This window comes from Triticum urartu, chromosome 4 (assembly GCF_003073215.2).
Source record: "Triticum urartu cultivar G1812 chromosome 4, Tu2.1, whole genome shotgun sequence".
NCBI lineage: Eukaryota > Viridiplantae > Streptophyta > Magnoliopsida > Poales > Poaceae > Triticum > Triticum urartu.
The window spans coordinates 187,283,743-187,297,076 of record NC_053025.1 but is presented as its reverse complement, the minus strand read 5'-3'; positions in this window follow the sequence as shown (position 1 = coordinate 187,297,076).

Below are 13,334 nucleotides of genomic sequence, written 5' to 3'. Positions count from 1 at the left end.
TGACAGAATTCATCCCAGGTAATCACACGGCCTCCTCTGGAATCTTTGTACTGCTGAAACCATTCTGCAGCTTGGTCTTTGAGTTGGAAGGAAGCGAACTTGACAAAGTCTTCAAGCCTGACGTTACTGCACTCGAAATGCTTGCATATGTCCACGAGCCAATCATCAGCGTCTGTTGCCTCAGCACAATTGCTGAAGGTCTTTGGCTGGTTAGCAAGGAACTGGTTGAGTGCAGCAAAGTGATTCTGATTGTTGCCTTGGCCCTGGTTCCCTTGGTTGCGCACTTGAAGAAGTTGCATGATCAGCTGTGTGTTTGCACTGGTAGCGGCCATCACAGCTTGCCATGCCTCCGGAGGTGGAGGTGGTGGTGGCGGATCAGGATTCGGAGTCGTGCGCGTTGGAGGAGCCATCTTGAAGAGGTTGACATCCATTAGCACATTGATAGACAAATATTGAAGCTGAATCAAAAGGGTTGAAATTGTAACATATAGACTTCACATCCAAACAAAATGAACGAATGCATTCCAATTGAAATGGTCACATATGCATAAATTGAGAAGCCACTTAGAATTGAGGTAGAAGAAAAACGACAAGGTACGGAACAAGAACGAATACTCGGTAAGGATCACCCAATCTCAAACCAAATATCCATGGAAGAAGAACTAGAGCTACAAGAATTCCCACCTATGAAACTCCCGAACCTTTCCGGTTATGCAATCAGGTGTTCCGGATACAGGGGAAGCATATATCTCACCCAAATCTAGCAAATCCTACATCCAGCTGTATCCATCCTTCAACACATAACCGAGAAAAACTTTGGAAAAAATCGTTTACCTCAACCTTCGAAAAGCATCCGTTATACAAGTTATGGCAATACTTCGGATGCAGGATGCCCAGGAGGATGCAGTGCAAGTTGAGCCCGTTCCTGATCAGGAGTCTATGGTCATTAACCAGCAGGATTTCTCAGGCTCTGTTGGCCAGTCAGATAGTCAAGTTCAGGTTGATCCTCCCTTACATGATGTGGCGATTGTGCAAGATCCTCCAGCTGTAGTTGTGCAAGTTCCTGTTGATAATGGAAATGTTCCTTTGGCTGCCCAGCCTGACGTTGCACCAGTGGAACCAATTCTCGTTGAGGGTGGTCTTCAGATTGGTATTCAGCCTTCTGTGGAAGTGGATGAAAATGTCATTCAGTTAGGTGAGCCACCCGCTGATCCTGATGAGTTGGCTATAGTGCCGTACCAGCCACCTGTGTTGCCGCAGCAAGATCTTGTTGTTCGTCGAGTTCATGTTTTTTATGGCCCGCCTTTGCCTCCTGAGATGGCCTGGAGGCGTACTTTCGATACTCTTTTGGGGCGCTGCTCTACTCTTCAGGTTCCAAAGCCGGTCCTACAGTCTTCTTTTGGGTCACTGCTCCTTTCCAAGAGATCATGGTCCCTGGCTTTTGAGAAGGTCCAGTGGGTTTCAGATTTTACCACTGATGATTCGGCTAGCATGGTCGCCCCTTTGTCTGCTCTCCCACCTCCCAGGGGACTTGCTCGGGCTCTGTTTCCTCACAGCCAGATGGAGTTGGAGCACGACCCAGGCCTGCAGTTTGCGACTACCCCTGATGAGCAGTTCTCTTTTTCTGCTCCTTCTATGAAGAAGAAGAAGGCCTCCAAGCGTGGTCGTCCTCCAGTCGTGGACTCTAAACTGCGCCGCTGCACCCGTAGCTCTGCAAGACGGGATGGTTTCAAGCCTGTGCTTCAAGCCTTGCCTATGACTGAACCTAAGAAAAAGAAGCCCCGTTCCAAGCCTCTAATGGATGATGATTCTGCCCATAGCATGCCCTCAGTGCCACCTCCAACACCTCTTTGTCATATTCAGCAAATTGGAGCGGATCTGGGTATCTCCGCTGAAAAGCTCACCGTGGATGCGCTTATGGCGGATCCTTCTTCTGCCAAGGACAAATCATCCCATGAATAGCTCGGGCTGTGCAAGCGGGGTGTGGTCGACCCATAACTGGACTAGTTATCATAGGATTTATCTAAATACTTTGTCTCTGGGACCCGTATGCTTTTGTTGTCTTTGCAAACTTCTGTTGTTTGGCTTTGCTGCATGTCTGAAATGCTCTATGTGCTGCCTGCTATGTGGGCATGCTGTTAAAGTTGTAAACGCTATGTTCTTTGGATATTCGGTCTACTAGAAGTTGGCGTGTTATGTGTTGGAATGTTTGGGGCTTAAATTCTGATGACCGTCAGCATGCTGTTCGTAACAAGGAGGATGAAAGTCAGGCTTCTGTTATCTGTCTGCAGGAAACGAAAATGGAATGTATTGACTCCAGAACTGTCAGAAAATTTTTCCCTCGTCGTTTTGATTCTTTTGTTTATAGCCCTTCTGTTGGGGCTTCGGGCGGCATTGTTGTGTTGTGGAACTCCTCTGTCCTTACAGGGAGATTAATTGAGGTCAAGCAGTTTGGCATTGTTGTGCACTTTACTTCCAAACACAACAATGAGCAATGGACGTTGGTTAATGTTTATGGGCCATGTCGTGGCCAGGCCAGGGATGATTTTGTGGACTAGCTCTATAATCTCTCCATCCTTGACTCTGAAAATTGGCTTGTTTTGGGAGACTTTAATTTTATTAGATCCACTGAGAACAGAAATCTCCCTGGTGGCGATGCTAATGATATCTTCATTTTTAATGAGATTATTGGGCACCTTGGCTTGCTTGAGTTACCTATTAAGGGGAGATCTTTCACTTGGTCCAATATGCAGGATAATCCTCTACTAGAGCATCTCGATTGGTTTTTCACTTCCTCAAACTGGATCTCTTGTTACCCCTCCACCCAGGTGTTGCCCCTGGCCAGGACTGCTTCAGATCATGTGCCTTGTGTGGTGGCCATCAACACTTCCATCCCTAAGTGTAATATCTTTCGTTTTGAAAATTACTGGGTGGAGCTGCGGGGTTTTATGGACTGTGTGTCTGCTTCATGGGCTACTGCTTCCAGCAAAACCAACATCTCGGCCAAGATTGCTGACAAATTTAAAACCTTGAGGAGGGATCTTAAGAGTTGGCACATGAATGTTTCCAAAATGAAAGTATTAATTGCTAAATGTAATAGGGTGGTTCTCATTTTGGATTGCTTGGAGGAATTGAGGCCACTTTATAGACATGATTTCAACTTTCGTAATCTGGTCAAGTTGCACTTGAAGCATCTGCTGCACCTTCAGTTTCTGTATTGGAAGAAGAGGTGCACTATAAGATCTATTAAAGTGGGAGAGGAGAACACTAAATTCTTTCATGCTATGGCTTCTGAAAGATTTAGACATAACTCCATTGCTTCTCTGCGGTTGGATGATGGTACAATTGTGTCTGATCATGAGCAAATGGTTGCTGCTCTCTGGAAAAACTTCAAAAATAGGATGGGAACTAGTCATGGTATTGAAATGTCTTTTGATCTTTCCTCAATTTTACATAGAGTCGAGGGCCTTGACTCCCTCACTAAGATGTTCTCCAAGGAGGAGATGGATAATACTGTTAAGAGCATGCCCATTGATAAGTCTCCTAGGCCAGATGGCTTTAATGGACTCTTTTTTAAAATGTGTTGGCCTATAATTAGTAAGGATTTCTATGAGCTGGCTTCTGCTTTTCATGAGGGGTCTGCGAATTTGGAGAACATCAATTATTCTTATATCACCCTGGTCCCTAAGAAGAGATCTCCTGAGTCTGTTAATGATTTTAGGCCTATCTCTCTTTCTGGTATGGGGGTGAAATTCCTTTCTAAGATGGATGCTAACAGGCTGCAGCGAGATATCATAAGATGTTTGCATAAAAACCAATATGGTTTTATCAAGTCCAGAACCATTCAGGACTGTGTTGCTTGGACTTTGGAATATTTGCACCAATGCCATCAGTCAAAGAGGCCTATTGTTATCCTCAAGCTAGATTTTGAGAAAGCTTTTGACTCTATTGAACATGAGTCCATTTTCCAAATTTTGAGGCACAATGGTTTTAATGATAAGTGGATTTCCTGGGTTAAACAGTTTCTGGCTTCTGGAACCTCTTCTGTCCTGCTGAATGGAGTTCCTGGTAAACAATTTTCTTACAAAAAGAGGGTTAGGCAGGGTGACCCTCTTTCCCCACTTCTGTTTGCCATTGCTGCAGATCTGTTGCAATCAGTAGTCAATGATATGCACCATAAAGGTCTTCTACAGCTTCCTATTCCTTGCCATGATAAGGAATATCCAATTATCCAGTATGCTGATGACACCCTCAATATTATGCCTGCTGAGGAATCTCAATTGCTCTCATTGAAGAAAATGCTCTTCCTTTTTTCTAAGTCCACTGGATTGCATGTTAACTATCACAAGTCATCCCTACTTCCTATTAATGTGGATTCAGTGGAGATTGCTAGACTTGCTGGTGTTTTTGGTTGTGTGGTTGGCACCCTACCTTTTACTTATCTTGGCCTTCCTGTGGGAATTACAAAACCCAAGATCTTGGACTTAATGCTTCTGGTTGATAGTATGGAAAGGAAGCTCTCAGTTAGCTCTTCTTTCCTTGCACATGGAGGAAGACTGCAGTACCTGTTATCTGCCCTTTCTTCTGTGCCAATTTTTTTCCTGTGTAGTCTAGACTTTCCTCCTGGTATTTTAAAGCAGCTAGAGAGAATTCAGAGGCAGTCTCTTTGGAGGAAGTATGGCCCCGATTCTGGTCAGTCACTGGTAGCTTGGGGTTTGGTTTGTAGACCAAAGAACAAAGGTGGCTTGGGTATTTTGAATCTGAAGTTGCAGAATGAGGCTCTGCTCCTTAAACATGCTAGCAAATTCTACAATAAAGTTGATGTGCCCTGTGTTCAACTCATCTGGAATACTTACTACCATGGTAGGGTTCCTCATGCCACCATCATTTCTGGCTCTTTCTGGTGGAGGGATATATGCAAGTTAATGGATAAATTCAGGATGGTCAATGTAGTGCATGTTAATAAGGGTGACACTGTCCTCTTTTGGTCTGATTCTTGGACATTGGGGGACACTAATATTCCTCTTGAGCAAAGGTTTGCTAGGATTTTTTCGTTTGCTAGTGATCCCCTTATCTCTACTGTGGAGGTTTTTGAATCGACTGAGCTCACCTCTTTATTCCATTTACCCCTCTCTGAGAGAGCTTTTGGAGAGCTGCAGTCTTTGCAAAACCTGCTTTTGCTTCCTGACCATAATCCTCAGCTCAATGACACATGGGTATGGAAAGAGGATGGCAAGGGATATTCTGCCAAGAAATACTATTCCTTCTTGCATAAACACATTGTGCCCAACCCACTCTTGTCCTGGGTGTGGGCTAGCTGCTGCACTATGAGGATCAAGTTCTTTGCTTGGATGTTGATTATGGATCGGTTGAACACTCAGGATATGCTGGAGAGAAGGCACTGGAATGTTTCTGAATCAAACCATTGTGTTCTTTGTCCAACACACACCAAGGAGGATAGAGATCACCTATTCTTTCAATGTAATTTCAGTTGTAGGGTCTGGAATTATCTTCAAATCAACTGGATGGCTGGAGATGATATGGTTGCCATTGCCTATCATGCTAGAAGGGATTTTGCTAAGCCTTTCTTCTCTGAGGTGGTTTTCCTAGCATGCTGGAACATCTGGAATGTCAGGAATGATAGGGTTTTTAGGAATGTTACACCCTCTTTTCGTAGATGGAGGTCTTATTTTATTCTAGACATTTCCCTTTTGGTTCATAGAATTAAGCCTAAGTTCGAAGAGGACCTTCTTAGATGGATTTCCTTTTTGCCACCTTGAGGTGCGTTTTTTGTTTTCCCTCTTTTTTGCTTTCTTGGGTCTTTTGGACCTTGTAAGTTCTGTACATATGTAACCTTTTTTTGAGAGCAATAAAATTACTATGGGGTCCATACCCTACAGTTTCAGGTCAAAAAAAATACTCCCGAACTCCCGCCCCAGTACTGGGTGGCGTCGAGGTTATCTCACCAACAACTGCATAAAAGAGATTTTCGATGCCGGCGAACCTAAACTCAGGTATTCCAGAACTGTAACGATAAAATTGTGACGACAACACCTCGAAGCTCAACTCCCCGGGACAATGCCACAACCCCTAAATGACAGGAGGCACCAAGAACAATGTTCTCGCCACAAATCGATCGAAACGATTCCAAGATACCCGCGTGATCCTAAAAAAAATTTAGTGAAATTTGAGAAGAGAAGAGTCAAAACTCTACGTCAGGATGCCTTACCAGAGCGATGAAGGGACTGGGGAGTAAAAAGAAGTCCTAACTCTCCGATATATATAATCCTAAATGACTCAAAACATTTTTCTAGACTCAACAACGCCAGCTATTCGATCAAGCAGGGGGGCTCCTAAGGTCGGGGAAGGCTGTGATTACCAACTTGTAACGCCCTCGATGCGGCTATATCTCCTACGTGTCGAAGCACGACTTAGAGGCATGATCGCATTGAAAGCAATGTTGCAAGTAAGGTAATCTTCACAACAACCCATGTAAATAGATAATAAGGGAAAAGGAACATAGTTGGCTTACACTCGCCACGTCACACAAATACATGAATAACGTTACAATCATCCAATACACTCATGGTCCGAATCGCCCCAACATGCGACACGGTCCCGATCGCCCCAACTGGGCACCTCTACTGATCATCTGGGAAAGACACATAGTAACGGCGAGAGTTCTCGTCGAACTCCCACTTGAGCTCAAGCGCATCGCCTGGAACGGTATCATCGGTCCCTGAATCTGGTTTGGAAGTAATCTGTGAGTCACGGGGACTCAGCAATCTCGCACCCTCGCAATCAAGACTCAGCAATCTCGCACCCTCGCAATCATCCAATATGTGGAGCTACAGTAAGCGACTAGCTTATATGGTGGCTATCCTATTCGCAAAAGATAGCGAGAAGAGAAAGCAAAGCACGAACGAAGAACTATGATCAAGAAGTGATCCTATAACAACCTACGTAAAGCATTACTCCAACACCGTGTTCACTTCCCGAGAAGAGACTATCACGGTTACACACGCGGTTGATTCATTTTAATTAAGTTAAGTTTCATGTTATCTACAACCGGACATTAACAAATTCCCATCTGCCCATAACCGCGGGCATGGCTTTCGAAAGTTCAAATCCCTGCAGGGAGTCCCAACTTAGCCCATCACAAGCTCTCACGGTCAACGAAGGATATTCCTTCTCCCGAGACATTCCGATCAGACTCGGTATCCCAGTTTTACAAGACATCCTCGACAATGGTAAAACAAGTCCAGCAAGACCACCCGCTGTGCCGACAAATCCCGATAGGAGCTGCACATATCTCGTTATCAGGGCACACCGGATAAGCTAAGCGTACAGGATCCAACGTAACCCAAGTTGGCAAGGGACGGCCCCGCATGGTGCTCTGGGTTGGACCAATACTTAGAGAAGCACTGGCCCGCGGATTTAAAATAAAGATGACCCTTGAGTCCGCGAAACCCAAGAGAAAAAGGCTAGGTGGCGAATGGTAAAACCAAGGTCGGGAATTGCTGGAGGAGTTTTATTCAAGGCGAACTGGCAAGGGGTTCCCATTATAACCCAACCGCGTAAGGAACGCAAAAACCGGGAACATAACACCGATATGACGGAAACTAGGGCGGCAAGAGTGGAACAAAACACTAGGCATAAGGTCGAGCCTTCCACCCTTTACCAAGTATATAGATGCATTAAGACAACAAGATAATATAGGGATATCCCAATAATAAACAATGTTCCAACAAGGAACGGTCTCCAAACTTCACCTGCAACTAGCAACGCTATAAGAGGGGTTGAGCAAAGCGGTAACATAGCCAAACAACGGTTTGCTAGGACAAGGTGGGTTAGAGGTTTGACATGGCAATTTGGGAAGCATGATAAGCAAGTGGTAGGCATCATAGCATAGGCATAGCAAAGAGTGAGCATCTAGCAAGCAAAGATAGAAGTGATTTCGAGGGTATGATCATCTTCCTGCAAAGTTGTCAGAGTTGACTTGATCCTCGTAAGCAAACTCAACGGGCTCGTCGTTCGCGAACTTGTCTCCTGGCTCTACCCAAACAAGACAAAGAAGCAAAAGGAACACAATCAACCACGTGCAATGCTCAAACAACATGATGCGAACATGGTATGCTATGCGGGATGCGGTATGTGATGGATATGCAAGATTTGACAATGAATGATTGAACCTGGCCTCAACTTGGAAATCCAAGAGTGCCACTGGAAAGGTGAGGTGATTTCGGTTGAAATCGATATAAAGATCACCGGAATCGGATGCATGGTTTGGAAATGGCAAACAAAACAAATATGGCACCGGTCTGCAATAATCAGCAAGTAGCCATCTAAATGCATCAAGATAAATATGCTACAACACTCAAACATGACAACAAAATACATGGCAGGGATCCTCTCATGATGCTTGACAAAATATGAACACTGAGCTACGGCCAATTCATCCATTAATAGGTTCAAACAAGCATGGAAAAAATGCAAATGATAACAGGGTTCAGACTTAGTGAAATTAACACAAGTCTGGAATTTAACATCAGGTAGCACAGTTTAGAGCATGAAAACTACATGCTACAGGAAATTAACATGGCAAAGCAAGGCACGGCATGAAGCTACTCAATGCACTTAACTAAATTCCCTTAGTGACCTTGAGCCAAAAGGGATCATAAAATACAATTGCATGCATGTGAACATGGCAAAAACATAATACGATCTCAGACTTAGTGAAAAACTGGAGCATGCAAATCTGTTAACGAGTAGGCATGTTTACGAGCTTGATGCACTCACTACAGAGCATGGCATGACAAACTAAGCATACACCCATCAAGAATACATGTCATGGAAGGTAGAAATGGCAATAACAACAACATAGCATGCACGGATCAATAACAACATCCTCGGCAAAATCGCTAACAAGTCAACAATCTGCCAGGAATCACGAAATAGCAAAAGTAAAGCTCGATTGACTCAAGCTAGGGTGCTCCATAAATGCAAACAAAGACATGGATGGATAGAGCACCACAATGTTAACAAATCATCCTTACTGATCATCCTCAAAAGAGGCACGGGTCACTAGGAAACAACAAGAACATATGGCATAATGACAAAATCAGGACAAGGACATAGTGAAATTCTAAGTCCCTGAAATCAGCATTACCGAGTATGCTACTTTGAAGCTTGTGCTAGTCACCATACGTATCACAAAAATACAAGGTAAGCACCTCTGTAAAGATGGCATGGCATATAACAAAACACATGTAGAGCTCACGAGCATATCATGCACACATTAATCATGGCAAAAATGACAAATAGCTATTTGATGGAACATATCTGACAATTATATCACATGGCCCTCTTCCAACAGCATTTCGGGCATCAAAATGAGTTCAAATGAAAATGATGCGATGAGATGAAATGATGCACACTTTGAGGCGAACATATTTATATGCTACACGCACAAATCGGAGCTACGGATGCGGAGTTACGGCATGTGGAAAAATGCTAAAGTTACTAAAGCGGAGGCAAAAGCCAACCCGATCCAGATCTTAGATCTAAGGTTCCTGTAGCTGCGCGGAACCCAACGATGGCCAGAATCGTCGAAGTCGCCGGAGTGGCTCGCCGGAACAGGGACGCGGTGGAGGAAGGAGAGGCCGGAGCAGCGCGGCGGACGGTGGAGCTTGCGGGCGTCGACGTCGAGGCGGCGCCGGCGTCGGGCGGTGAAGGCGAGGCGGCCTCAGGACGTCGGCGGCGGTCGGCGCCGGCGGAGGGCGGCGGCGGTCGATGGCGGCGAAGGGCGGCGCCGGGCGGAGCGCGGGCGGCGCGCCGCTTTGGGCCGGGGAGGGGGGGGGCTGCGGGCCGCGCGGGCCTCGGCGGCGGTGGCCGCTGCGGTTCCACATGGCAGCGTGTGAATGGGCGCGAGGGGCGGCGGCGGCTTTGTCTGGCGGCGGCGGACTTCTCCGGCCGCGCGGAGAGGAGCGGGGCTAGGGTTAGGGTGCGAATGGACACAGAATTTCGGGTGGTGATGCCTTTTTATAGGTAGAGGGAGCTAGGAGGCTCCAAATTGAGCACGGTTTTCGGCCACACGATCGTGATCGAATGACCGAGATGATGGGAGAGGTTTAGGTGGGTTTTGGGCGAAATTGGAAGGGTGTTGGGCTGCAACACAAACGAGGCCTTCTCGGTCCTTCGGTTAACCGTTGGAGTATCAAACGAAGTCCAAATGGTACGAAACATGACAGGCGGTCTATCGGTAGTGAACCAAGGCAACTTGGCAAGTCTCAGTCCAATCCAGAAATGTTTAACCCCCACACACGAAAATAGGTAGAAAGGAGACCGGAGGTGATAGGAGTGCCGGAATGCAAAACGGACAACGGGGAAAATGGTCGGATGCATGAGATGAACACGTATGCAAATGCAATGCACCTGATGACATGATATGAGATGCATGAAAAAGGAAACAACACACGAAGACAAAAACCCGAACCCGAGGAAATAAAATAACTTAGTGCCGGAAACGACAAGAGTTGGGATACATATAAGGTAAATTATATCCGGGGTGTTACAGTGCTGCACAACCCCTATGTTTCACCGATGAGGTGCTGGACCATGAATTTACACAGGGATTCAAACCCGCAAACGTAGAGGCATACGACGGAACAACAGACCCTGGGGTCTGGGTTGAGGACTGTATCCTCCATATCCATATGGCTTGAGGAGATGATCTCCACGCCATTAAGTATTTACCCCTCAAACTCAAAGGGTCAGCTCGGCACTGGTTTAAAAGCCTCGCCGAAAGCTCCATTGGAAGCTGGGAAGAGCTCGAAGACGCTTTTCGGGCAAATTTTCAAGGGACTTATGTCCGACCTCCGGATGCGGACGATTTAAGTTATATAACTCAACAGCCCTGAGAGTCAGCCCGAAAGCTTTGGAATAAGTTTCTCACTAAATAGAACCAAATAGTCGACTGTCCGGACGCCGAAGCCTTGGCAGCTTTTAAACACAGCGTCCGAGAAAAGCCGAGAACAGTGGCAGCATTAATGAGCCTCATGACCAGCTTTTGCGCGGGCGAGGACAGCTGGCTAGCCCGATGCAGCACCAGCGACCCAAGTACATCCGAAGTTAGAGATGGAAACGGGAAATCACGATGCAGCAAAAATAATAAGCACCGGAATAAAGAAGACAACCCAAAGAGCATGTTGGTAAACGCCAGATTCAAAAGCTCTCGGCCAGGTCAGCAAAATCTGCCCTCTAAAGGCGCCACAGATGAACTGTCTAGCCTAAACAAAATTCCGGACCAAATATGTCAGATCCATAGTACCCTAGATAAACCTGCAAATCATACCCCCAGAGAATGTTGGGTCTTCAAGCAGTCTGGCAAGCTCAACGCCGAACATAAGCGGCAGGATATACCAAGCGAAGACGAGGATGAGCCTCGCAAACAAAGCACTTGGGAACAGAACAAATTTCCACTAGAAGTCAAAACAGTAAACGTGTTACACGTGATAAAGGGGAGAAACAAAGCGGCACTCCCAGATAAATATGCCCAAGGGCCTATCACCGCGGAGTTCTGCCACTAGCCGTCTCAGCTGACCACCTTTGACCATCAGGATTACTCGGCAAGTATCCGACGCGCAGGATGGGCTGCCGTGGTATTAGATCCAATAATTGACGGATACCACTTCACACGAGTCCTGATGGACGGTGGCAGCAGTCTAAACCTGATCTATCAGGACACAGTCCGCGAAATGCGGATAAACCCAATGAAAATTTGCCATAGCAATACTACCTTTAAAGGAGCAACGCTAGGCCCAGGGGCTCATAGCACGAGCTCCCTGCTACTATAGGTTATATTTGGCTTCCCCGATAACTTACGTAGTGAAAATTTAACCTTCCACATTGCTCCATTCCAAAGTGGCTATCAAGCACTACTTGGACGCGAAGCTTTCACTTGCTTTAATGCAATAGCGCATTACGCTTCCCTCACGCGTAAGATGCCCGGTCCACGTGGCATCATTACAGTAAATGGAAATATTGAGTGATCCTGGTGCGCCAAAGAGAATGCGGCTGCCTTGGCAGCTGCACACTAAAGGGCCTCACCAACTAAAGCATTTGATAGGTCGTTAAGACCACGGACGCGGTTAGACTAGTCCGGTGCAGCTATATGTAATTAATACAGGTCTGATGGCCACACCCCTATTACAAATACAACGGGCTCAACGCACGTAGACAAGTGGCAATTTTTACTCATCTTGATCTATATATGGTTTCTTTAATATAACCTACCTTTTTGCACGACAACTTTTCACCTAAGTTCCTCTCTTTTACAGATGACCATCGTGCTACAGACGTCTAGGATACGGCACAACGGAGACACAGGCGCAGACGTGCAGCAGGGACCCGTTCCAAGGATTCTTTTTAGATTAAGACCCTGCGTAAACCTTTCTTACTCTCTCTTGTTGATACACATCCCTCGGATTCTCAGTACTACTAAGAAGGATGCTGATGTCTTGGCATGTGGCCACGTCAGAATAATGCATGTACCTGGACACCAGGGGCTTCTTACAAAGGGCACTGTTTAGGCCTGGTTTATACCATAAAGACCGAATACCTTAGGGAGTGTTCGGCGTCGCGAGTTTGGCCTTATATGCATCAGCTCCGAATCATGTATTTGGTCAAATGTTGGGTTTGCCCGGCTCCTGTGTTTTGCTGCCTTACATTTCGCTCTATCGGCTAAGGCAGCACCAGGAGAACTACTGCGATTGTGCCCCAGTTCTTCCGGACGAGCACCTCAGTAGAGAAAGCCGAAAACTGACTGTCATGATATAGCGTGAGACTAGTCAACCACTCGATGACCTAACGGAATGTTAGAATTCATCTGCCTTAACGAAGGGCCGTTTCCCGGCCAGGCATGTACGCACCCCGAATTCAGGAGAGTGCGGAGCCACCAGGGGCTATATAGTAGCCCCACCGTCAAACTCCTATGGCTAAGTGAAAGTGTTAAAGCATTATAGTCCGGTTGCCTCGTTCGCTGCGCTATCACCTCCTTAATAGGACCAAGACGTTGGATTAAGTCTGAAAACGCGTCTTCTGCGAACACCTCCGCATTATATGCGTGGGGGTTGAAGCCAACGACTGTAATCTTTCAGGTTATATACATATATACATAAACGGCCGCACAGGAGGCATCACATTACTTTTAGGCAAAAGTACAAATACAGCATTAATAAATTTTATAAACATTGTTTTGGGAATACATGTGACTCAAACATAACATTCTCCGAGTACTGGACCTCTATCGAACGAGCGCCCTCAAGAACTTCTTC